The sequence below is a fragment of the Jaculus jaculus genome, chromosome 13, assembly GCF_020740685.1.
Source record: "Jaculus jaculus isolate mJacJac1 chromosome 13, mJacJac1.mat.Y.cur, whole genome shotgun sequence".
Lineage (NCBI taxonomy): Eukaryota > Metazoa > Chordata > Mammalia > Rodentia > Dipodidae > Jaculus > Jaculus jaculus.
Window position 1 is genome coordinate 31,936,020 of NC_059114.1, and position 25,803 is coordinate 31,961,822.

At 41.1% G+C, this 25,803-nt stretch overlaps 1 pseudogene; it reads right to left on the reverse strand.

Annotated features, from left to right (window-relative positions):
• Positions 1 to 2,825: 2,825 nt before the first annotated feature.
• Positions 2,826 to 4,594, reverse strand: LOC101612226 (annotated as a pseudogene).
• Between the last annotated feature and the right edge of the window lie 21,209 nt (positions 4,595 to 25,803).

Genomic DNA, 25,803 nt, shown 5'->3' on the forward strand with positions numbered 1-25,803 from the left:
TCTTCGAAAGAGCACCCTCCCCAATACCTGTCTTAATGTGGGCTGAACTCTGGCATTTGCACTATGCATAGCACACAAAGCCATCACTTGTGGATGTGACTAGCCTTCAGATGAGGTTTCTAGAGGACAGAGAAAAGGTCTTTGAGTTTTGGAGATGCTAGAGAAGAAGAGGATGTAATGATAGCAGGTCCTTTAACATTGTGTTTGACAAGATTTTTTAGTCATGCACCTCATTATGGGACTAGTGAAAGTACATCGTAGATATAAAAATATAGATATTTGAAGAAATTTAGGAAATTAATTAGACTAGCAAACTAATAAAGACAAAGTGGTGAGAACAAGACTATAATTGAAAGTTTTGTTCAGGCCAAATGGGGTCATGACCCTGCCAACTTCAAAGTGGGTTAAAATTCTCAGGAGAAATAGTGATCTGCTTCATTCAAAAATAAAATAGTCTATATTTATTGGAAAGCTCACCTAGAACCCCCGCCACAAAGAACCATCATGAATTTGTTCCTGAGGTTTGACATTTTTATATCTGCCCATGACCTGCATCTTAACCAATTAGTGTTGCCATTTAGTGAGCTAAACTTTTAGGTCTATATTTAGCTGTTGTTTTTTTTTTGGGGGGGGGGTGAAATGCAGAGTACTCATACTTGATTTATTGACATGACAAAGGTCAAACCTTTGTTTTTACTCAGCACACTCCACAGTACGAAGCTGTCGTGAACAGTATCTGTACAACTGAACAGTTTCCTAGCTGTTCAGACACAGATTTATTTCAAACAAGTAATTGGCAAACATGATTAATTACAAGTTAGATAAGATTACCCCAGTGCTTTAAAACATTAACAGAGCATAAATTTACAGTTGCTCAATTATGGTTAGCAAAATAAAGTCCAGAGTATGGCTGGGAATTACTACTATAATCCCAGGAAGTTAGAGCTCCTTGCATGCCAAAGTCCCCTGCTATAATTGAGTAGGCACAATTCAAAGGTCGTGTGGAGATTCCAAGGCCAAGAACTCCCAAGGATCCAGAGAAACATCTAGATTAAACATGCAAAAGCAATAAAAAAAAAACTCGAGTTGTTCAGAAGACTCACCTCGACCCTCCCCCCTTCCCACTGGGCACTCCTAGCTGACGCTGTAACATGAAGAGTCGCGGTCATGGCCACTATCAAGTTACAGTCCCAAGAATGGAGGCTTATGCTTTTTACACTTTGAGACTCAACCTCTTATAAACAGAATTAACTTAGTAACGAGTGAGAAGGATAGATCTAAAAAAGAAAAAAGAAAAACAAAAAGCAAACCCAACCCAATAAATGACTCATCCACACATACATTGATCCCCACACCGTTCTCAAGGCCAAGGACAGAAAGCGCCCAAGGCCTCCCCTCTGTAAGAGCGTGCTTCCATGGGAAGAGGTTTCATTCACTGGGAGCCAAGTGGGGGGATGGGGTTGGTCCTTTCCAATGAGGCTGACAATCCTTGATCTTTGGAGACAAAACAATGGCGAAGGGAAAATCAAAACCTAATTTTTGAAGAGGGAAACTGATGCCGACCAGGTGCCAGTGTCCTACCAGTGTGCCAATCTCACACTCGCATCTTTAAGACCCTGCTGGTACCATGGTGGTGGGAGACAGCACAGCTGACAGATGGACCTGGGGGCCTGAAGCCAGGCTCCAGGGTCCCAACAGACCAGCAGCCCTCACCCAGGCGGGAGCCCCATCAACAGGGCCCTCTCCCTCTCAGGGTGCTATCATCACACAGAAGGATGGCTTTGACAGCAAAGCCAAATGAACACTATAGGAGGCCACTGCGAGCTCTGCGGAGGGGCGCTCATGAAGAAAACGGCTACACAAAACCTGTGGAGAAGCCATCTACTGCATATGCCACACCAGAAAACACTGTCGTGTTCAACCTCAGAAGTTATGTTTAAAACAAGATTCCCATTAAACAAAAATAAATAAATAAATAAACCACACACACAATGACAGTGACGACGTAAAAACACCAGATTAATATTGCAGGAAGGGCTCTAAGTAATCCACAGACATCTTGGTATTAGGCTCTCAAGCCCACCTGTGACTGAAGGCAAGCACGCTTTGTATGAGTGCCTCAGCCACAGGCCCCCGGCTCTGGCCACCTTGAACATAAACTGTTATGTACATTATATCTACATGCGGACACGGTATTTTAAATTAGGAGGCAAGCACACACATAAAGGTGTCACTCTACAAAGTGTCAGGGTGGGTTGGATGGGGGAAGTGGAGAACAGTTAAAAAAGAAAATACCTATATTACCTGTGGAGAGATAATATAACTGGCTTATAGTTCTTTAAATTAAAAGAAATTGATATAGAAAGGAAGTGTAATCCAAAAATATTACTAAAATAATCCAGAGAGATTTCCATTGTCCAACACATTCTTAGTACAGTCAGAGCTCACAATGGCGCAGATGGTCTACAGGAGAACATTAACTTCTGAAAGGTACTCTGGACACTCTGGGTGGGTGTTTGGCACCCAAACCTTCACTGAAGAATGCAAAGTGCAAAGCAAGAGACATCTGAGGCCAAGTCTTCTCTGGACAGGGGGGTTACTTCTAAAGAAAGGTGTATGTTCCTTTTCTATGAACAGTGTGCATTTGAAGCATTAGTCTGATCTACTTGCAGTCAGGGAGCTAAGATGTCCTTTTCCAAGTAGAGCAGGGAGCAGAGGAGGGAAGTATCCATTGAAGGTTGAAGAGAGAGAGGCTACTTTGCATCTGCCCAGCGTCTAGACTGGATTCCAGCCTCAGAACTCAGCTGTAAAGGAACTCCCTTAGGCATGTGGTAGCTATGTAGCCAGTAGTTCAAGACCAGGAAACCCAGAATGGGTGAAAGTGCACGCTGTTATCTGGAGATGTACGTGTATGTTCTGGAGGGGGAACACATCTCATTCTGGGCACTGGGAGGCACATTTAAGAAATCCCAAATCAAAATAGTGTCATCGTGAGAGCTGCTGATGATCTGAAACTCATCAAATTGTAGCTGAAACACATGTCCAGAATGTTCCACCAAGGTGTGCAAACACAGCGGCGTGCTCGCTGGGGCTCCAGTGTCAAGAGCAGCTTGCAAGTCCCAAACTTTAATTTTCCCATCATAGGCACCACTGACAATCCTCCTGTTATCGAACCAGATACATTGGACCAATTCTTCATGTCCCTTCAGGACCCGTAAACAGGCACCACATTCGATATTCCATAGCCTGATGGTATTATCCAATGATCTGCTAACAACCAGCCAGTCCTGGTACTGGAGACAGGCAATGCCACGCTTGTGCCCATTGACAGTACGAACAAACTCACAGGTGCTCGTACTCCAGACTTTAATGGTTTTGTCTCCAGAAGCAGACACACAATGTACTTGTCATCAAAGTCTGCTACATTGACTGCAGCACGGTGGCCAACCAAGACCTGGCGTAACGTGATATCGGTGGCAGAAGCCATGTCCCACACAGCAATGGAACTGTCTTTGGAACAAGTCACCATCAGTTCATTGCTAAAGCGCAGGTGCAGTACAGCCTCGTTGTGTTAGGAACTTCGCCTGTGTTCACATCCCAGACTCTCACCGTAGAATTGGAAGAACCTGTTACAATGACACGCTCATCATACTGGAGACAGAGGACAGAGCCTGTGTGTCCTGTTAACACTTTCAAACATTCCAGGCTGGGTTTTATCCCAAATCTTAATGGAATTATCCTGCAGTCCACTGATGATCTTCTCATCGTTGTACTGTAAGTAGTAGACCCCTTTACTATTCTCAGAGAAGCACTGAATCCTCTGTAAGCTGTGCCATCCGCACCTCCAGTTAGATTCTATAGTCTCTATATCCTGGATACTCTTTGGGCATAATGATCTATAAAATGAACTGGGAGGGCCATCTGTGGGTCTGTTTTTAAACAGGTACTGATCCCACCCTCTCCTTTCTGAGAGGCCCTTCCACAGAGGATCAGTGCGCACCATTCCCTCGATCAGCTTCCTCCAAAGCATGCCCTCCGAGATCACTCCCTGCCATACTTTACACACCAGCTCTGCAGCACACAGAGACCTGGCATCCAGGTACGAAAGAATATTTTCTGCTATGTGACCTAAGCCTTCAGGTAAACATGAGTTAATATGTCCATGATGATAATGACACATTCCTGAGATAAGATGCTCCACAAATTCCACTTAATCTGATTCAGACCACTGGTCAAAATATTTAATACACAAGTCCTTTTCTTTTTGGTAGTTTCCCTCTGATGGTCTCTTTCTGGAGACATCACAGATGATGTTCCATTACTTATCTGCCAAAGAGTACTTTTCTTTGGGGACTCATCTTCATCTCGATCTTCCGTAACTGAAGTGTTCTGGAAAACATTCTGCACTTCAGATCACCAATCCCAAATGAATGGGGACATTCCCTTTCAAACTAGTCTGAGAAAAGACAGCAGTCAAGCATCTTCCAAGATCTTTCCGTTTACTGTATCCAGCTTTCTTCAACAAAATCCCAAACATGCACTTCGGTAACATGAGCTCCATGGTCTTGTCCGCCATCACCGAGTCGGGCTCCATGGCGCCCCGCCTCGCTCTCCCCGCGCAGCAGCTAGTGCCCGGGCGGAGGAGGCCACCGTGAGCGCGGCACCAGCGGAGGCGGCTATGGCACCCACTCTAGCTGCCAGCCCTCCCGGGCCGCCGGCCTGGTTTATTATTTCTGACCAAAAATCTCTCTATGAAAAATATTTCTATAGCTAAATTTTGTATACATCCATTTGTTTCCTTGGGCTACATTCTTTGCTTGTCAAGTATTTGTATTATATTTTCTTTTTACTTTACTTATTGAAGTGCAATAATCTTAAGCATATAATTTAGTGGATGATCACAGTTTTAGTACACCTGCACACACACACATCTCTGATCAAGACATCACAGTGAATGCATGTAGTCATAATAAGTTATATTTTTCTTTTCCTAAAGAAAACCTTAGTATTGATTTTCAGATGTGAAATTGTGGTGATAGGATAAATTCAGTTATCAAACTTTTGAAACATACTAGGCACTTTTCCTCTAAAATTATTTTTACTAGTCTACTTGGTTTCTTTTTACTGTTTCCAACCTCCATTAAATCAAAACAACAATATGCTGCCAATGTGGTAAGGAGCATCTCATGTCAAATGGTCTAATGTGCATTTCTTTGATTACCAATGAGGTTAAATGATTTTCTGTATGACTGAAAATGCTTATGTCCTATTTTGTAAAGACCCACTGCCTGTGTAGGTGTGTGGTATGACTTTCCTTTTGGAGCAGTGGGGGTGGAGGCAGGGGTGGCAGCTTGAAGACAACTTTGGTTCTTTTTAGGTACCAGTTTTGATTGAGGGTCGCTCATTGCCCTGGAACTCATCAAGTATGTGAGACTAGCTGGTCAGTGACATTCAGTGATCCTCCTGTCTCTTCCTCTGCAGTGCTTGGATTATAAGGGTGTGTGATAATGCCTGACTTTTTACATGGGCTCTGGGGATCAAACTCAGGTACTCATGCTTATAAGATAACTCTTTTTTTAAAAAATTTATTTATTTGAGAGCGACAGACACAGAGAGAAAGACAGATAGAGGGAGAGGGAGAGAATGGGCACGCCAGGGCTTCCAGCCTCTGCAAACGAACTCCAGACACGTGCGCCCCCTTGTGCATCTGGCTAATGTGGGACCTGGGGAACCAAGCCTCGAACCAGGGTCCTTAGGCTTCACAGGTAAACGCTTAACCGCTAAGCCATCTCTCCAGCCCTTATAAGATAACTCTTATTGAGTTATCTCCTCCATTTAATGGAGCATGTTTTTTATACATTTTCTACAAAGAGTTAGCTAGCCATCAGTGTCCATTAGCTCTCTATATCCCTATACTGAATTTCTGATAAATTCAGTATAATCTAGGTTTCCAGAAGGATGAAGTAGGTATGAATGGATATGGAGTGAGAAATTGGCATGCCTAAGAGGAATTTAAGAGTAAAACCAAGAGTCAGGAGAAATAGCTCAGTCAGTAAAACACTTTCCATGTAAGTATAAGTACCTGAGTTCCATCCCCAGCACATACATAAAAGGCCAGGTGTAGTGATCAAATTTGTAATCCTGGTGTTGAAGAGACAAAGATGGGAGAATCCCTGGGATTGCTGGCCACCAATCAGGCCAAATCCATGAGGTCTGAGTTTGCAGAAGAGATCTTGTTTCAAAAAGGAGAGCACGCTTACGGAAACACATCCCACACTATCTCTGGCCTCTGCATACATGTACACACACATAAACATATACGCACATACATCATGTGATACACACACAAATAAAAAGAACTAGTCAGAAACTGGGTAGAAGGAAAAAAGAAAAAGGAGAGACTGAAAATCAATTTCTAGTTTTTGGCTTATACAATTGCCAGTTATGTTGATTGAAAAATGTTGGGTAAATCATGAGGTTAAAGTAGGGCTTTCTGACGCACATACATGAAGGAAGAAAGGGGGTTTCAGGCCTCATCTGCAAGTGCAAATGTGGTACTTGAGAGAGTAATGTCCAAAGTATGCCTTCCTGTGGCACCAGTCACTAGAGCAGAGCACTCCCAGCAGCTCAAGTGCCACACTGCACCCCTAAAGGGACTGTGAGTTCCCCAGTCTGTCACCATGACCTGTTTCTTCATCTATTGAAGAGATCCTAAGTGCCTCATGGATTTATGGTTCTGTGATGACTTGATGCTCATCTTGGGTCTCCTATTCACAAACTGATCTCAGTTCCTGTTCATTGGTGATGTTTTTCTGGAGTGTTTGAGGCATCATCATACTGATGTTATTTCAGAAAGAAAGCTTTCATTGTCTAGAGCTTAACCTGCCACATGTTCCACTCAGAGAAAGTTTCCCTTCTATTTTGCAAAATTATCCAGGAAATACAGTTACCCTCATAGTCCAGTGTGTTTCTCAGCATTTTGCCTATTAGCATGAGTGGCAGTTTGATTCACGTGTCCCCCATAAACTTAGGTTTTCTGAATGCTAGGTTCCCAGCTGATAGAGATTTGGGAATTAACGCCTCCTGGAGGCAGTGTATTGTTGGGGGCGGGCTTATGGGTTTTATAGCCAATTTCCCCATGCCAGTGTTTGGCACACCCTCCTGTTGCTTTGGTCCACCTGATGTTGGCCAGGGGGTGATGTCCACCCTCTTCTCATGCCATCGATTTTTCCCTGCCATTGTGGAGCTTCCCCTCAAGTCTCTAAACCAAAATAAATCTCTTTTTCCCAGAAGCTGCTCTTGGTTGGGTGATTTCTACCAGCAATGCGAACTGGACTGCAACAGCATGTGAACCTCTCCAAGAGCCCAGTAGTTTTTACATATTTTCAAGAACTATATTTATGGTTAAAAATAGTTTTGAAAAGCAGGGTCAAATTTATGCATTTTTTTCTACTTTTTGTGATAGGGTCTCATTGTAGCCCATACAGATCTCAAACTATTGTGTTCCTAGCAAACCTTTCCAGAAAGCCTTGAAATTCTGATCATCCTTTCATCACCTCTAGTGCTGGGATGGCAAGTACACATGCTGCTGCAGGCTTTATGCATTACTGGAGATTGAAGCCAGGGCTTCATGCATGTTAAGAAAGCACTGACAACTGAGCTAGATCTTCAGACCTTAAATATCTTTAAGTAAGATATGATAAGATGTGTTGCACATAAGATTTCTTATCTAAGTAGATATGTTAAGAAAAATTAGAAGAAAAAAATGCCAAAGGCTGAATTGATCCGTCAACATATGTGTGTGATTGTGCTTGTCAATACTGAGTGTAAGGTTCGGAAATGACCAAGACCACACAAACCACTCTGAGGCAAAGATGAAAGCTTTTATTTGGGAAAAACATGAGCTACCAGGGCTGCCTCACGAGAGAAGAGCATAGCCAACCTGAGTTTCCAGATAGTGGGCTTTATAGGGCTTCTAAGTTGGGGGAAAGTGAGAAAAGAAAAAGAACTCATTTGTTCTTTACATTAGCCATTTTGAATAGCTAGGGCCTGTGACCAGAACAGTGAGCAGGTGATTTACAAGATAAGGGAGCAGGAGACCATGACCTGGGGGAATTGTTATGCAAGGAAGGAATAATGGCTGGGTGGTTTCTTAAGGAATGTGTATTCAATGCCTTATGCCTCTGTGACCATTCCGCTGTTCTTGGTGACTCCATTTTGGGAGCCTATCCTGACCTAACATTTCAGCCTTTTGTTAATGATAAGAGACAAAGGTTAATTTCTTTATGTTGACTGTAGGGGTGATGAGTTCTTATGGGAGAAGCTAGATAATGCAGTCAATAGGTCTCCCCTACAGGGCAGGTGATGAGGAAGTTGTTACAAGGTGGCAAGAAGTAGCAGTGTGGTGAGATTGATAGTCAATGCCAGTGTAGCATGTTGTTACAACTTGATCCTGAATAAAATAGAGACTTCTCTCATACCATCCCTGTATTGAGCTGACTTTGGGACAGTGGCTGGCAACATTTTAGAGATAAAGTGAGGGAGATGTGTTCTGCACAACCCCTGAGAAGACAGAAGGAATAATTAAGGAGTTTGTTACTCTTGTCAACAGCTGTGACATCAAAACACCAGGCACAAGGGGAGGATGGACACTCAGAGGTGAGGGATAGAGGGCTCGGGGAAAGAGAGGAGTCAGAGAGGCATCAATGTATTCAAGAGGAGCATTTTGGGATCAGGGGAAGAGTAGGAACATGAGTTTGAGAGTGCTTGTTGGGGTGGCAGTGTACTTATCCCTGGATGAGGTAGGGTAAGGACTAAGGAAGGAGTGGGCCCAAGGAATAGCTCTGATTTTGGCTACAGCAAGTGGAAGAAGCTGGGGTGAGGGTAGGTGAAGTTCAGAAATAATCAGGGACAGGCAAAGCATAAGGCATGAGTTAATGTTAGAGTTTAGTATTGTAAGCCAGCATCAGACAGGGGAGCATATTAATTTGAATCATTGTTTATATTGCAGTTACATTTGTAGCTATATATTTTTCTTACTGGGCGATTAAGACCAGGTATGCTGCCAGAATTAACTGTATATTTTGGAGATCAATAATGGCACTGTAGGAGAGACTTTTAGGGATCTGTGAGGAGTTCTATGACTCTTAGCATTGTCATCTGCTAGGATAAGTCAAGGCCATGCTGACAAGTGGTCCTCCCTCTTTTGGGAAGCTTGGAGGACTGATTTTCCTCTGATGTGATTCATCTGTTGCAGCTACACCAACTTGAAGTTCATCTCTGTCTCCATATCCTCTCTGATTAAGGAGGCAGATAACTTACCAGAGGCTAGAAGTTAGCAAATGTTTCATCATCTCTTGTGGCCTTCTTGTTTAGGTGCCAGAACTAAAATATTGGTTATCCTTTTAACTTCAGTGTTTCCTATTGATTTTGGCTTCTACATATGGTTATTAATCACTGAGAGAGACTGTACATATCTGATTAGCAAAGCAGATTAGTTAAAAAGATGCAGAACATATCTGGCTAGCAAAGCAAAGATCTGGTTAGAGAATGACACAATAGTGTAAAATCATTCTGATTAATATTTAAGTTTAGTTGTCAGGTGTCAGTGTAAGCTATATCTGGAACATAGAAAGCATACACATTTTATTTTTTAAGTATGTCACTTATAAGTATAAGCAGAACATTTTAGTAGCCCTGAAAACATTTTACCAATTATTTTACCAATAACTTTAAGCCAATTGATTTAATATAGAAATTGTATGACAGGAAAAGACATGACAGTATAAAAATTTGGCATGTGTGTTTGAAAACAACTTTGACTAGTCTGCATACCAATGTAATTAGCAATTACTCCCCTCCAAACTGGAAACAGAACAACAATTTAAGATTATTTTTCTAGGGCAGGAAACATGTCTTAAGTATCATTATCTCTACAAGCAATGAACTTAAAATACCAGAAATGAGACAATTAATTAAATGAAACCTTGACTGAGACTGATTATATATAGTTTATGAATAAAATAAAACCTGGTCATTGTTGAGTTAAGCAAGCCCAGTTTTCACATGCATTAGAGACAATATGACAGATACAACGTAATTTCTTAAATAAGTACCTTTTACCATTGAACAATTTTAAGGCTTATCTAAAGAAATATTTATGGCTGTTACATGAAACTTAGACAAACTATATTAACACTGTATACAGTGGATTTCCTTAAGACATGGAAGCTTCCATAGTTTTTCTAAGAACAAAAATCACAATAAGTCACTTATTATAAGACTTAGATTGTAAACTCACTGATAATCACACAGCAAAACCAGCATAAACAAGACAAGAACCATCTTAAAATTACAGAGTCTTAGCCAGGTAAGTTTATGTGTGCTTTTTGATAGACAAACATCATGGACTTTGTATAATCCAAATTATATTCTGAAATATGGAAAAGTCTGATATTAACTGTATTAATCAGGGTTCTCCAGAGGAACATAACTGCTACAATGAATTATTTTAAAAGGTGATTTATTGGATAAGCTTACAGTAAAGTAGTCCAATAGCAGTTGCAGGCCTGAGAATCACTGAACCTGGTAACTGCTCAGTCCTCGTGTCCAGAGCCTCAGCAGTCCCAACCCAGCACTGCTGATGGTGCCAGAAAGCCTGAAGGCTTCCTAAGGGGCCACTGGGCTTCGATCCACACAGGTCTTCAGTTGATGCTGGTATTCAGTACACACTGGTCTTCAATCCACGCTGGAAGGTAGCAAGCAGCTCAAGTAGCCAAGTGGAAGGGAGGAAGGAAGGAACTCTTTTTACCCAGAGCTTACTTATATCAAGTCCCCCTCTGAGCCGGGCTGCCCACTCTGGGGGAAGGGCTCACCCTGGGGGAAAGTCTTCTTCCTTTAGTTGATCCTTCCTAGAAGCAACCTGTGGATTACTAAGCAGATCAAGTTGACAACACCTTAACTATCACATTAACAAAAATAGAGTTCACATATTTAAGACACATGAGGCTATAGAGATAAACTATGAACAAAGGATCTCCTAACAGAATAAAAAATAAACAAGAGGGCTGGAGAGATGGCTTAGTGGTTAAGCGCTTGCCTGTGAAGCCTAAGGACCCCGGTTCGAGACTCGGTTCCCCAGCTCCCACGTTAGCCAGATGCACAAGGGGGCGCACACGTCTGGAGTTCGTTTGCAGAGGCTGGAAGCCCTGGCGTGCTCATTCTCTCTCTCCCTCTGCCTGTCTTTCTCTCTGTGTCTGTCGCTTTCAAATTAATTAATTAATTAAAAAATAAATAAAAAATAAAAAAAATAAACAAGAAATTTATATATGTACTAACAGTTTTGGCTTAAACATTAAGACATGAAAATTTTACAATTTTTACAGCTCATTAGAATCAGGATACTTTTATATAATATATATATATATATATATATATGTTTGTTTATATATATATATATATATGTTTGTGTATATATATATATATATATATGTTTGCATATATATATATATGTTTGTTTATATATATATATGTTTATGAGGAGATTTAGCACTTTTAAAAGGTAAATAAGATGACTGTTCAATCTGTAAGTCAGTTTCTGAAATTAATTCAGCTATATTTAACATACCTGAAAATAGAGAAACTGGACTAAACTGCCATGATCAAATTAAAAAATGAGACAAGTCTCATGGAAAAGAGAGAGAATGGGAATTTCCAAGTGTATGTTCCACTGTGTGCACCTGGCTTTGCAAATAAGCACCGTTAACTGCTGAAATGAAAAGAAATATTTTTAATCTCCTCCAAATCAGTTTTAGAGAACTATATTTCATTCCACACATATGCAAAATTTCATGGCACAATCTGTAACTATTTGAACCTTAACCAACTTTATAATTCTGTCTGTGGTACTTTGGTAAACTTTTAGTAATGATGTAAGTTAAATTTAAAGTATTATGACTGATTGTTGGAGGAATTGAGGAATTACATTAAATCACAACAAAACTTTGTTTAGAATTTTTTTTACTGTTCACCATACAATAAATAGCTTTCAAGTGTGTAACAGATAAATACTGTTTGATATTTCCAAATATAGCCTATTTATCTTATAAAATAGAGGGAAAAAGAGAAAATAATTTTCTCTGTGAATTTATTTTTCAGGCAGGGTTTTAGATATTATAATTAATATATAATAATAATAATATAATCAATATAATAATTCTTTTAAGATAATTAAATAATAATGAGTAAATTTTAACCTAAATATTTAGTTAAAAGGTTCACAAATCAAGGAACCTAGATAACTTGGTCGGTGTTGCAGTCAGGTTCACATTACTGGTAAAAATCACCCAACCAAGAGCAGTTTCTGGGAAAAAGAGGTTTATTTTAGCTTGTAGGCTCAAGGGGAAGCTCCACGATTGGAAGGGAAAATGATGACATGAACAGAGAGTGGACATCACCCCCTGGCCAACATAAGGTGGACAATAGCCACAAGAGAGTGTGCCAAACACTGGCAAACTGGCTATAACACCCATAAGCCTGCCCCCAACAATATACTCCCTCCAGGAGGCTTTAATTCCCAAATCTCCATCAGCTGGGGATCTAGCATTCAGAATACCTAAGCTTATGGGGGACACCTGAATCAAACCACCACAGCTGGGTACTCTAAAAAAAAAAAGTAGTCTTTCATAGCCATTATCATGACCAGATTAACATCAATAAGTTCAAGTTTTAATTTTGCAGCCCAAATACCATAGTAACCTGCTACCAGCCAGGGCCTTCCTTTGTTAGTCTGATTCAAATCCTGGGCTATATCCATGCTATATCTCAAAAACTCTGTAATCTGATCAAATACTTTGTCTTTAACCTTCCAATTAAGTGTACTCATACCTTCATCTACATATTTTACTTATACCTTCATCTACATAATTTTACTCTACAATCTATGTAACCACTCTAACAATCTTTTTAATCACACATTTCCAACATTTAAAGTTTTCTCTACATTTTATCTTTTTTAGTCAATTCATCTTATAACTACCGTAAATCTTTTATTGTCCTTACCATAAGACTTTTAATAAAAGGCCTTTTAAAAATAGCTTTCTTATAAAAGAGTAGATCAGATTTGACTTAGATTTTATCATTCATGGATTTTGGAACTTTGTTTCTTATAACTTTCCTGAAACATTTTTTTAAATATGAAAGCAGATTTGAACATTATTAAAGATCTTAGAAAATTTTACAAACTCATTATCAAGCAGTTCTAAATTTAAGCATAAATTTTGAGGATGTTTGTTAGTAGTTTCATAGAAACATAGAAAGATAAAGTAAGTGTAAAACATTTATGACTTTCTTCTAAGAAGTCCCCATCTGTTCACAGTGACTTGGCATTCACCCATCATCATGCTGGGGCCAAGATCCTAAGATTCCCTATGCTTGCAGACCCCTGGCTCTGTGAGGAAGGGAAGCTAAGAAAGAGCCTTTTTCCCCCCCTGAATTCCAGGGAGAGTTTTGGATTTTCCTCAGAGCCACAAAGCAGCTTTCACAACTCTTTAAGAGTAGGAGAATCTTGCATTTTTTCTTATCTATGATCTTAATTACTTTGAGTGTTCTTTTTAGGGGACACTTAACAGTAAAAGTTGGCCACATCATCTAATACAGTGGACTTGGTGAGGAGCATCCTCCACAATGAAATGGCATCGCTCAGAACAGAAATCATTCTGCAGCCTTAGGGCTGTGAGCCACATACATACTCATACACACACATTCATTTCAAGTGTATTTTTCATACAGACTCTAGACAACCATTTTCCCTTCACATATTCTTTCATTCATTTATTTATTCAGAATCTATGCATTCCCACCTTAAATTTCTATTCTATTTACAACTCTGGAGACCAAAATCAAACCTTGTTGCCAGACAGGGGGGTCAAGAGAGGCTGTAAGAGCTGGAGAAGCTTTGAAGTGAGGTCATCTATGGTGTCCGCATCAAAAGCGGGGGGTGAGGATGAGTATGGGGAGGGGCTGAATGAGAGCGCACTCCTGGGACCTGGGCCAGAAGGACTTGGTGAGAAGAGCAGGTAGAGCAGAGAGAAGGCTGGGCATGCAGCGTGAAAACATTTTGAATACAAAGTATTTCAGACCACTGGTCTGTATGTTGGCAGAAGTTTTCTAAATAGTGATAATTTGGAAATCAAAAGTACCATTCTTAGGCCATTTGGACCCAGTGTCCAGCTTATATTGTGGCCAGGCAGAGTCGCAAAGAAAGATAAGATGTCGCCCAAGAGTTGTAGAAGCTTTAAGTTCTTAAGGAGACAGGGAAAGAGGAAAAAAAAAAAGGGTGAGAGAAAGGAACCAGGGCTTAAGTTGGGTTTACACAGAGCACCACTATGACCCTCTGGGACATCATAGTGAAAGGCACCTCCACCTTCCACATTGGCAGAGACCATACAGGTTGCATCTGTCAGCTTTATAGCCTGTTAGTGGGCAAGATGGGTGACTGTGCTCCCAATGGTAAAAGTGTCTGGCAGTAAAAGACGAGACCTCAGGAGGGAGAGGGAGAGTGTCCCAAGATCATGCAACTAAAAGGCACCTCTTAGGATACAGTAGGCCAGATAGTGAGAGACCTGAGATATTGAGAGTACATCTTTCTTGAGACCTGGGGTTGGGGCCCAAAAGTGGCTGAGGGGTGTAGCTTGGTATACTGGTGCTGCTTCCACAAGGAGGGATTAAACCCAAGAGCAGGCAAATATGAGAGGGACACTTACCAAGAAGAAGGGAGGAGACAGAGAAGTGAAGAAGAGTGAGGCTGAATTGTGGTGAGTGTGAAAGCCAGTACCAGGCAGAGATGGCCCAAAGCCTTCAAAGGGTCAATGGCAGTTCCAAGGTCTGGGGAAAGGAGGTCTGGCCACCCAAGAGGGCAAACAGAAGCCTCCTATCTGAGTCAGGGCACCAGATGTACAGTTAGGGAGTGACTTAGACAACACAAACCACTTTGAGGGAAAGATGAAAACTTTCATTGGAGTAAAACATGAACTTCCAGGGATGGCTCACAAGCGAGGACCACCGCCACCCCAACTTTCCAGATAGTGGGCTTTACAGGGTTTCTCCAATTGGGGGAAGGTGAGAAAAGGAAAAGAACCCTTTACATTACATTAGCCATTTCAAATAGCTAGGGTGTGAGACAAGAAAAGTGAGGGGGCGACTTGACATACGAGATAAGGTGGCAGGAAACTGTGACCTAGGGCATTGTTAGGCAAGAAAGGAATAATGGCTGTGTGGTTTCTTGAGAAATGTGGATAATTCACTTGTTTATGCCTCTGTCCTTGGTGACTCCATTTTGAGAGCCCGTCCCAGCCTAATACTGAATATGTGAGAATTTTCCAGGATCCCATTTATCAGATACTAGATGTCACCTGCTGTGCATATCATCATGGACTCTCACCACTGTAGGTTCAAGTTTTCTTTATCCCTCCTCCCCAAAAGATCATTGAGCTTTATTATTTTTTTTATTTTTGTTGTTTTGGCAAATGGTTAGGAAATGTGTGAGATTTTCTTTGGTGACTTTGGATGTGGAGTTAAGCCTTAAGAAACTGTTCTGTTCTCTATGACCTAGCCTAAGCCAATCATTACAGGATACTTTGAAGGAGAAGAGAAGATCTGGTGGTGAACTCTCTATTTTTTATTTTATTGAAATGCATCATTTTAAGATGCTGTAGTTCTTTGAAAAATGCAAGCCTGTGTTGGGGCATACATTAGTTATGTTTCATTTCTGTGATAAAATACCTGAATAGAAGCAGCTTGAGAACATTTATCTGTGCTCAGAGTTCAAGGTCATAATCCATCATAGTGGGAGGACTGACAACAGGAACATCAGGCCTGCTACTCATAATGCATCCACCCTCGGGAAGCAGAGGAAACAGGAAGTAAGGCCAGTTTATCAAACCTGGAGGCCCACTTTAACGACTCATTTCCTCCATCAAGAATCAGCAAAGTTCCTCAACCTTTCCAAACAGCATCATTAGCTGGGGACCACTTGAATACTTATTCAAACACATGAGCATGTAGAGGATGTTTTACATGTCAGTAAAAACAGACCATAAAGCAACCTGACCTGTTTGTTCTCCAAGACTTCACAAGGCTCACCTGCTGAGAAAGATGTGCAATGCCAACCTTTGAACTTGTGGCTAAACCCCTTAAATTGCCACACACAGTCTTGGGCACTCACTGGAAAGGCGCTTGGCATACGCACAAACCATTAGAATGCCTTCAGCAATAATCCTATTTTCTAAAGGGGAAAATCAAAATCAAACATGTATACCTCAAAATATAGTTTTCTTCCCCTGCAGCAAGGTGTGTCAAGGAGACTCACTGGCAAAAATCTTCAGTGGCTGTGAGAGAAGATAGACAAAACTCTCAGTACATCCTGGTATGGTTTCATAGCAGTTAGAATTACTTAGCGACTTTGCCTCAGGAAAAGAATACTAACAACACACCTCAGAAAATATTAGTTATTTGAACCGAAGAGACAATTTCAGCTTGAAGATAAAACTTTGGTGATGTTATTAGGTGAATATGATCCTTCTGCAGTACAAAGAGAGTCATTCTCATTTAGATTGATCCCCCCAAAATCCAGAAAAGGATATTACTTCTGAGCCTTGACAATACAGTGCTTAAGAATGTAATCTGTGGCATGAAGGGGGAAAGATAAAAATGATCTTGAAGTTTTTAAGATTTAACTTAAAAATTTAATTTCAAAATAGAAACATATCATATTAAGCTGTTTTATGACCCTTTATATTTTGCCTGGTGTTCTTTAATCTTAAAGGAAACCGATTCCATTGATTTTCATGAAGGTCCTTTATTTTATTATGGAAATAAAAACAAAAGTAATATAATTTTTTTAATGTATTCAGGCCCTAGTTCTTACACAATCTGTAGCATCCTGATATCTGTTCTGTACTTTGTTATTTTCACTTCCCAACCTGCTCAGAACTTCTCATGTTCACATGAATATCTTCTCATTCATGTTAATGTGGACAGACACCTCCTTCTCTATTGTGGCTTCTGGAGTCCCAGCTGGGATATGATTACTTGACTCTTAATTTGTTTTTATTATTGTAATTTTATATTGCTTTAAATATTTTATTTATTTATTTGCAAGCAGAAAGAAACAGAGAGTGAGGGACAGAGAATGGGTGCAACAGGGCCTTCAACTACTGCAAATGAATTCCAGATTCATGTGTCACTTTGTGTGCCTGGCTTTACATGAGTACTGGGGAAATGAACCCAGGTCATTAGGCTTTGCAGGCAAATGCCTTAACCACTGAACCATGTGAACTAAAGTTCCTGGAAAACAGCTCTATCTGCTGCACCTACTTCCAGCAAGGCTGAATAGACTGATAAAGCTCTTGGGATAACAGAGAGATGGAATGTTGGAAGTCAGAGCTAAATTACATTGGGCTTCCTTTAGCCCCTTAATAGCCATTTATTGCTCACCTTTGTGTCTGAACTGACATCCTGGTGACTATCAGTTGATCAGGTATAATTACTTTTGAAATTCAAGAACAGATCCCAGCTTCCACTAACCTAAGGGCTAAGAAAATAATTAGATAGCATCTGAGGCCTATGGTGGAAATTTCCTCATGTCACTGTACCTACCTGATGGTCAGCCAATGTATTTGAAAAGTGCCTTGATTTATGACTTTATTTTTTTGTATTCTGTAACTATAAATGTTCATGAAATTGTTAACGCATTGAAACATGGAATTTTGGGTAACCCAAATCTGTGTTCCTAGGCCATGGTCACTCATATTTGGCTCCAGAATAAACTATCTCTTATCCCCTTTCAAGTGAGAGCTGTGTCTTTTGTGTTGACAGTTATGGCACTCAACGTTGAGGCCCCAAAGACAAGCTGCTTCCACTTAGGATGCAGCCAGTTTTTGCCAGGATGTTGTCACCTTAAGTGCAGGTTGATGAGTTCATTCTGGAGCTCAGACCTCCCTTGATTTGATTGATGGTCTACTTGTTTATTTTGAGCTGGTTTTAGGAGTCTTTTTTTGGTCATTGTTATTGGATTTTTTTTTTATTTGCTCTCAAAATGCTTGTTATTTGCTTTCAAAATATTTTAGGATATCAATTTTGTTTGTTTGCTTTGAAATCACTTTGGTTTTGACAATTGAGTTTGTTGTTTGCATGCAGATCTTTGAGAGCATCTTTATTTCTGACTATTCTGTTTGGTTTGTCTCTGCTAGCATTAAGCATCCCCAACCCCTTACCACTCCTGTCCCTAAAGAGGAAATGTTTGGAAAAAAACAAACTACTGTTTGGTACTCCAGCAGGCACAAGCATTTTTTAAATTTAATTTGCAAGTCTTTGAAAAAAAAATGGGGAAACCTAACTAATAATAAAGTGGGTTTACATTCCCCACAATGGGAAACATATCATCCTAAATTGGGGTTGATTTTATTTTAACTTTTTAATTGCTAAAGTCCTGGGCAACTTTTTTTGTTGTTGTTGTAAAAAGAAAATTATAATGGCAGAACATCTAAGTAATGATTCAACTGACAATTTACACACTAGTTGCAGACAACTTTAGGTTTGCTGAGATGAACTTCCACAACAAGCAGGGTTATGGAGGAAGGGCTATTTATTGAAGCTTACAGATCCAGGGGAAATTCCATATGGCAGAAGGAGCTGGCCTGCCTTCACAGGTCCAAGCAGAGAGAGAAGCACAAGCCAAAAGCCAGGAGCCACACAGTAAAGCACACTTTGCATATCTTTAGATTGAAATCTCAAACCTAGCTCCACACTTTAAGATGTCCCCAGTGAAACCACCTGTAGATGCAACATACAACATAATAAAACACTGACTATACTCGGGGCCATCTATTCAAACTACCACTGAAGGGACCAAACTGACATCATGACAGGCTTCGGTAAGGTGCCACCCTAACTAGGCCTAAATTCCACTTTCCCAGAGAGGCAAACTAGACTTCTGAGAAAGGGAAGGCTGTTAATCAAAGGTGATCCTGATATGTGGCTGGAAAAGATAACCGCCCAGAGTCAGTTCTTGGAGACATGTCCCTTTCATGCCTTTTGCAACCCTTCTGCCCCAGCCAATTGGAGAAACACAAATGTAATTGCTGCTTGCCTAGCTAATCATTAAAAAAAAAAAAAAAAATTACCTAAACCCGCCAAATTTCCTCTAGTTGTGCTTAAAGGGAGCCTGTGAGTTCCTTTCAGGGTTGCCATTTTGCATGGATGGTTGACACTCACATGCTAGCTGATTCTTCAGAATAAATGCTTTTTGTTTTTACATGCTATTTGATTCTGGGGTCTTTCTTCAGTGATTTTTGGACCCTTAATTTGGGGGCTCATCTGGGATTGCTAAGAACCCCCAGATTCAAAAGTGGAGCATTTCCAGGACAGCATTTGGTTCTCTGCCGATCAGTGAGTCAGGGAGCCCCTCTGTACTGTGTATCTTTGATCTGCCTGTTCTTTTTTTCGTTTTTGGTAAATCCGGCATCTGGGTGCAATATGGAGGCCCACAGAGGTAAGGCTGATGAGCCAGTAATTACCTTGGGGCCAGGGGGTTCTGAGGATGTTCTGGACTCCCTTCTGGTGGAGCCAAAGAGCTCCAATTTGGTGGAGCCCATTCACGGGAGAGGCTGCCATCTGGTGGGGCTAGAACACTCCAATATGGTGGAACATGAGAGCTTCAGTTTGACTCTGGTTTTGGTAAATGCTGATGGGTTGCACCCACCCGGTGGAGGCCATTTATGGGATAGACTGCCATCTTCAGCATTTTGGTTTCTTTTTAGCTTCCTAGGAAATTTGTTTTTGTGTCTGTGTCCTGTTTTTCCCTTTTTGGTTTCTTGAAAGTTTTATTGAAAGGTATTATGGGACAGGCAACCAGTTCCACCCCTCTGGACCTAGTCCAGTCATATTTCAAGGATTTCAGATGCCTACCAGATAATCTAGGTTTAACAGTACTGTTGGGAAACTAATCATCTTTTGCAAGAATGAATGGCTGACTTTCAATGTGGGATGACCAATGGGAAGCACCTTCCACCTCCCGAACATTTATAAAGTTAAAGGTATGGGAGTTCTAGGCATCCTGACCAGGTCCTATACATCACAGCCTGGTAGTACCTGGTAGAAAGCCCCCCTCCTTGGTTGAGCCCCGTTTAGCTGCCAACCCTAGCCATCCTGCCTGTTAAGGAATCTAAACTGCTAGAGGATCATAATCCTGCAGTCCTGCCCCTGAGGAGGACCTTTACCAGCCTCCCTATGTACCTGCTCCTGTGCCAGAGCACATACTACAGTGGTAGCTGCTGATAAGGCCCTGGGGAAGGAGGAAGCATGATCAATCCTCCCCATTTACGAGCCTGGTCGACGAAACAGACAGACCCCCCTGCGGTTGCACTGCCCTTGGGAGCAACAGGCCCCCTTGATCAGGACAGCCAACAGTTCATGGTCCATATCCCTTTCTCCACTAGTGACCTGTATAATTGGAAGACACAGAATCCAAAGTTTACAGATAAACCCGTGGCCCTCCTAGGTATGTTAGATTCTTTTTTTTTTTTTTTGAATTATTTATTATTTTATTTATTTATTTTTGAATTTTTTATTGACAACTTCCATCACAGACAATAAACCATGATGACCCCCCACCTTCCCTTTCACAAATCCACTTTCCATTATATCCCCTCTCCCTCTTAGTCTCTCTTTTATATTGATGTCATCATCTTTTCCTCCTATTATAAGGGTCTTGTGTAGGTAGTGTCAGGCACTGTGAGGTCATGGATATGGTCCAGGCCAATTTGTGTCAGGAAGATTGCATTGAAGCAGTCCTACTCTTCCTTTGGCTCTTACATTCTTTTTTTTTTTCTCAATTTTATTAAACATTCACCATGACTATAAAAAGTATCCCATGGTAATACCCTCCTCCCTCCCTTTTCCCCTCTGAAATTACCTTCTCCATCACATACACTCCCCATCTCAATAAGTCTCTCCTCTATTTGGATGCCATGATCCTTCCCTCCTCTTATGATGGTCTTATGTAGGTAGTTTCAGGCATTATGAAGTCATGGATATTGAGAAGGCCACTGCCATCTGAAAAGAGAAGATTCTCTATCCAAAGTGAGAGTAGCATTAATATAAGGGTATGAATATTAAGAGAAATGCTTACTGGGCAGTTTGATAAGCACAGTATATACACTTATCCAGACATCAGCAGATGTTACAACCCTAGGGCTCATGACTACCCCTGTTTAAAGTTTTCAGTATCAGGGATGTATTTCCTCCCTTGGAGCAGGCCTCCAGTCCAATTGGAGGGCAGTTGGTTTCCACGACAGACCTGCCACTATTTCACCGGTTGGCTCATTTGGCCTGGCTGGCCAATTATAAGGCTTGCAGTGTCCAATGTTGAGTATCTTCACTGGTGGTGCATCTTTCTCCCATTGAACTGCATGTAGAATGGCTTCTTCCAGCTTTCTGTCAGCTGGTCTACATGGAGTAGGTTATCAGCTCACTTCCAACAGGATTTCTCAGTGGCCTTGCAGCCCAAGTATGTGGGGGTCTTCAGCAATAGAGTCTTACCATCTATTCCTGGTGGGAAACCAAGAGCCTTGGCAATGGCCTGTAATGTTTTGGGGGCATCAGGGACCTCCCTGGCCAACAATTCACTGGAAGGTATCCCATCCCTGGCACTGAAAATTTTCTAGCAATGATCTATAGCTCCTGAGTGTTCCATTGTCCCAAACTGATTTGATTTATTTATATCCTCTCAGATTTTGATTAGCCCTCTCTCCACCTTTACATTATTCAATCTCCTCCCCTAACCTCACTTTGGGCCTTTTCACCCCCATTAATCTATTCTTCTACTTACATATATACAATACCAACCTATTAAGTACCTTCCTCCCTTTCCTTCTCTTCCTTTTGTATCTCTATTTTAGTTTACTGGCATCTGCTATTGAGTTTTTCCTTCTCACACAGAAGCCCAATCATCTGTAGCTAGGATCCACATATGAGAGAGAACATGCAGCGCTTGGCTTTCTGGGCCTGGGTTACCTCACTTAGAATAATCCTTTCCAGATCCATCCATTTTTCTGAAAATTTCATAACTTCATTTTTCTTTATCTCTGAGTAGAACTCCATTGTATAAATGTGCCATATCTTCATTATCCACTCATTAGTTGAGGGACATCTAGGCTAGTTCCATTTCCCAGCTATTATAAATTAAGCAGCAATAAACATGATTGAGCACGTACTTCTAAGGAAATGAGATGAGTCCTTAAAATGTATGCCCAGCTGGCGTGGTGGCGCACGCCTTTAATCTCAGCACTCGGGAGGCAGAGGTAGGAGGATTGCCATGAGTTCAAGGCCACCCTGAGACTACAGAGTTAATTCCAGGTCAGCCTGTACCAGAGTGAGACCCTACCTCGAAAAAACAAAAAACAAAAAACAAAGAAAAAAAAAAAAAAGATATATGCCCAGGTGTGCTATAGCTGGGTCATATGGTAGATCAATCTTTAGCTGTTTTAGGAACCTCCACATTGATTTCCATAATGGCTAGACCAGATTGCATTCCCACCAGCAATGTAGAAGGGTTCCTCTTTTTCCACATCCCCACCAACATTTATGATCATTTGTTTTCATGATGGTATCCAGTCTGACAGGAGTGAGATGGAATTTCAATGTAGTTTTAATCTGCATTTCCCTAATGACTAGGGATGTAGAACATTTTTTTAGGTGCTTATATGCCATTTGTATTTCTTCCTTTGAAATCTCTATTTACCTACATAGCCCACTTTTTAATTGGCTTGTTTGATTTCTTATTATTTAACTTTTTGAGTTCTTTGTATATCTTTGTATATTACTACTCTATCAGATAAATAGCTGATGAAGATTTTTTCCATTCTGTAGGTTGCCTCTTTGCTTTATTCACAGTGTCCTTTGCAGTACAAAATCTTTGTAATTTCATGAGGTCCCAGGGGTTAATCTGTAGTTGTATTGCCTGAGTAATTGGGGTTGTATTCAGAAAGTCTTTGCCAAGACCAATATGTTGAAGGGTTTCCCCTACTTTAGCCTCTAGCAGTTTCAGAATTTTAGGTCTGATGTTAAGATCTTTAATACATTTGGACTTAATTCTTGTTCATGGAGAGAGAGAAGAATCTATTTCCGTCCTTCTACAGATACATATCCAATTTTCCCAACACCATTTGCTGAAGAGGCTGTCTTTTCTCCAATAAGTATTTTTAGCATTTTTATTGAATATCTGCTTCCTATAGCTGCCTGGACTTACATCTGGGTTCTCTACTGTGTTCCATTGATCTATATGTCTGCTTTTGTGCCAGTACCACACTGTTTTTGTTACTATGGCTCTGTAGTATAGGTTAAAATTAGGTATGGTGATACCACCATCCTTATTTTTGTTGCTCAGTATTATTTTAGATATTTGAGGTTTTTTTGTGATTCCAAATGAATTTTTGGATTGTTTTTTCAATTTCCCTTAAGAATGCCTTTGGGATTTTGATGGGGATTGCATTAAATGTGTAGATTGCTTTTGGTAATATTGCCATTTTCACAATATTGATTCTTCCAATACAGGAACAAGGGATGTTTTTCCATTTCCTAGTGTCTTCTGAAATTTCTTGCTTGAGTGTTTTAAAGTTTTCATTGTAGAAATTCTTTACTTCCTTGGTTAGGTTTATTCCAAGGTACTTTATTTTCTTTGATGTAATTGTGAATGGGAGTGATTCTCTGATTTCATCCTCTGTGTGTTTGTTGTTAGCATATATGAAGGCTAGTGATTTCTGTGTATTTATTTTGTATCCTATACATGGCTGTAGGTTTTTATCAGCTGTAACAGTTTGCTAGCAGAGTCTTTAGGGTCCTTTTTATATAGAATCATGTCATCTGGTTGTTAGTTTCTATAAGGACAACTTACCAACCCACTTGGGATGCCTGTCAGCAGCTTTTGCAGGCTCTCTTTACAACAGAAGAAAGGGAACAAAATCTAGCCACCACCTACAAACTAGTTCCTGGACCTAATGGCCAGCACATGATTCTGATAGGGGGTCTGCAAGAGGCTGATAGGAAACCCACAAATTTATCTAAGGTAGGGCAAGTTATACAAGGTAAGGAGGATAGCCTGGGGAAAATTTTAGACAGGTGACTAGAAGCTTACCAGACCTATATGCCTCTGCTCCTGGAAGCAAGAGAAAACCAGTCTGCCATGAACATGGCTTTTGTCAACCAGGCAGTGACAGACGTCCACAGAAAACTCCAATGACTGTATGGTTTTTCAGGTAAGCAGGTCAGAACTTGCAGCAATAGCAGAAAAAGTTTATAATAATAGAGAGACTCCAGAAGATAAACAAACTAGAGGCCTGGCCAAAATACCACTGGCTGCCATGGGAAAACTCTCACTCAAGGGAATTAAAAAACATTGCTTGTGGGAGAAACAGAGGCAAACCAGTCCCACAATTGAGAGGAGTAGGGCAACACTGACCCTGTCTCCCAAAAGACCAATGTGCTTATTGCAAAGAGATGGGATATTGGAAAAATGAGTGCCCACAAAGAGAAAGGGACAAAAATTCTAAAATCCTGGAGATAGGAGAACTCAGTGACTGAGATTGTCAGGGCCCATGTCCCTTCCATGAGCCCTGGGCTCATGGTAACCTTGAAAGTAGAGGAGAAACCAGTAGACTTTCTAGTTGGAGAAACCAGTAGACTTTCTAGTTAACACTGGGACTCAGCATTCGATCTTGAAACAGCCCATGGGGCCCCTGTCTACCAAAAGGACATGGGTCCAAAGAGCCACTGAGACAGACCAGGCTGTCCAAGTATCGGGCCCCAACTGAGTCCAACTGAGGACTAATGTTAGCCCAATCTGAGTCTGCCAATACCCCATACCCCAAGAGGCCAAACTGGGAATAACACCTCACATAAACTGACTTTGGGAACAAGGGATACCTTGTCAGTCTGCCTGGGATACTCCTCTCCTGCCAGTAAAGAAGGCCCACTCCAATGACTACCAACCCATGCAGGATCTGAGAGGAATTAATAAATGGGTGAAGACATCCACCCCATGGTGCCAAACCCATACACTCTGCTAAGCACAATGTCACCTAAACACAATGTGTACATGGTGCTGGGCTTCAAGGATGCATTCTTCAGTCTGCCACTGGCCCCACCCAGTCAACCTCTGTTTGCCTTTGAAGGGAGCTATCCAGAATGTGAATTCAATAGACAGTTGACTTGGACCAGACTGCCACAAGGGTTTAAAAACTCACCCACCATCTTTGATGAGGCACTTCATGAGGGTATGGGTGAGTACTGCCAGATCTATCCCCAAATAACCCTCTTGCAGTACATAGATGAACTTCTTATAGCAGCCTCAGATGAAGGAGCCTGCCACTCAGCCACAGAGGCCTTGCTGAGAGAATTGGACCACATGGGATACTGAGTTTCAGCCATAAAGCTGCAGCTTTGGCAGAGGGAACTAACTTATCTTGGGTACATACTGAAGGGGGGGAGGGCAATGCCTGTAGTCTAAAGCCTGCAAGGGGACAATCCTCAACATTCCCCACCCCAGAACCCAGTGACAGGTACATGAGTTATTGGAGTCAGTGGGGTTTTGTAAACTCTGGATACCCAGATTCACAGAGATTGCCAAGCCTCTCTATGAGGTTATGAGAGGGAAGGAAAATCCCCTTGAATGGACGCAGGAAGGGAAAAGGCTTTCCTCCAGTTGAACAAGGCCGTCCTTGAAGCCCCTGCATTAGCTTTGCCAGACAT